The sequence below is a fragment of the Stegastes partitus genome, unplaced genomic scaffold (assembly GCF_000690725.1).
Source record: "Stegastes partitus isolate 25-593 unplaced genomic scaffold, Stegastes_partitus-1.0.2 Scaffold654, whole genome shotgun sequence".
Classification (NCBI taxonomy): domain Eukaryota; kingdom Metazoa; phylum Chordata; class Actinopteri; family Pomacentridae; genus Stegastes; species Stegastes partitus.
Window position 1 is genome coordinate 321,896 of NW_007578385.1, and position 1,850 is coordinate 323,745.

Consider the following 1,850-nt stretch of genomic DNA (forward strand, 5'->3'; position numbering starts at 1 on the left):
TTAAGCTACAAAAGGTTTCTGTTACACGTGTCAACTGACATTTTAAAAGATACGTGTTAGTTAGACGCGATGTCAACAGCAGGTGTACGTGGCAATATAAACTGTCATCCCTTTTGTAATCCGACTGTTGTAATATTCTGTTAGAGGAAGCAACATATTTCATCATCAGGTCATTTTCTGACATTTACCGTAAGCTTGATCAGAACTACGCCGCAGTTTCCGCATATCTGGCTGGATGGACTTAAGACTTAAGGCATTTATTATAGCTGTATCACCACATAACCACTGGAGTGTTTCTGAACTTTGAGATCCTTTGAAACATTAGCTGTATGCTGTTATTTTGTTTGGGGCTCAAGTAGAACTGGAGAGAAATCGCTTGTCATTATTGACATGCCAGCATTACAGCTTATTGTGACAGGAGACCTTTTTCTCTTTGGGATAATGCAGCTAACTTTTATATAAATCTTTTTATCGCTGCAAAGCTCCCAGTTCCCTGTAAGAATGACAAATTTAAAAGCTCCGGGAGTATCCACGTCCTTATCAGTGCATCATATACCGTACTGGTGTAGCTGATATAAATAAATGTAAGAATCAATCCATAACTTACGAGCTGCAATCTAGAACCTCCACTGAAATCACACAGTACGCATGTGGAGTCAGACGGTTTTATACTCCTCTATGCGCCTTAACTAAAAAATACAGCATGTTCAGATAATAGTATTACAGAACGACGTCTGCATCTCGCGTTATGTATACACGTAAAATGGTGAACAAAGGCACAGGAGAGCTAGTTCATGGATCTTAGTTCAAGCATTAAGGAAATGACGGGCCTTCTGACCTCTGTCTTGGCAACAGCGGCCAGAAGTGGTTGATGATTAACCACAGTTAAAGTGCTTTGACTAGATAAACTGAAGCCTAAATAGGTCTGACATACAGGAACTGAAGGGGGGAGGTGCAGGTTTCTTTATATCTTTCTGCATTGTATCCAAATCGATCAATTTTTGCATCTTAACATTATATATCGCTAGCATTAGCTTGTCTATTCACTCGCTGCATGTGGGCATCATAGTTGGGAGGAGAGGCTGCTGCGGGACGGCCGTTGTTTACTCGGACTTGGGCGTATTCTGACGAGTCGTTCTGTGAATCCACCTGGACTTTCCCACCACCTTTGTTCTTCACAAAGCGGACATCTGCATAGTTCAACTCCTAGACAAGACAACAGAGGGTATTAATGTTAAAGAACGTCCATCCAAACGCTTAAGGAATCTTGTCACCTCTTTTTGAAATTCTGTCATTTAGATAATGAGTAAGGCATGTAAACAAATTCCTCAAATAACGCACAACATGATTTCACTATTAAGTATCTTGGCTACTGAAGTGCATGTAAAGGCAGCGATGACTTTACCTCACTGGAGTACCCTGTGTTGTCTTGGCCTTGTTGTCCTTTAAAACATGACAAATAAACAATGCTTAATAAATTGTACTAAGCTAAATGAGTAAATACTGTGTAAATACAAATATTCAACACATGCCCAGGTTTGTACTTACCTGAAGTGTTTCTTTTAGATGATGTTTTTGGATGTTTTCTGTTAAGTGAGATAATAAGTTGTTATTATGCAAATGAGACATTCAGTGAACAGTGACTAGTACATGTCCTCACTGCTTTTTATAATGTAACCTCTTGCTCAACAAAAACATAGAAAACAAACAATACAATCGCAATGACTCTGAGTCAAAAATGTTTGGAGGATTTTAAGAATGAACTAACAAATAATGAGTTTTAATTTTATCTCCATAAAAAGCTAAGCAAAGACAGTTTCCAAACATTGCTTGATACAAATTATAATCAG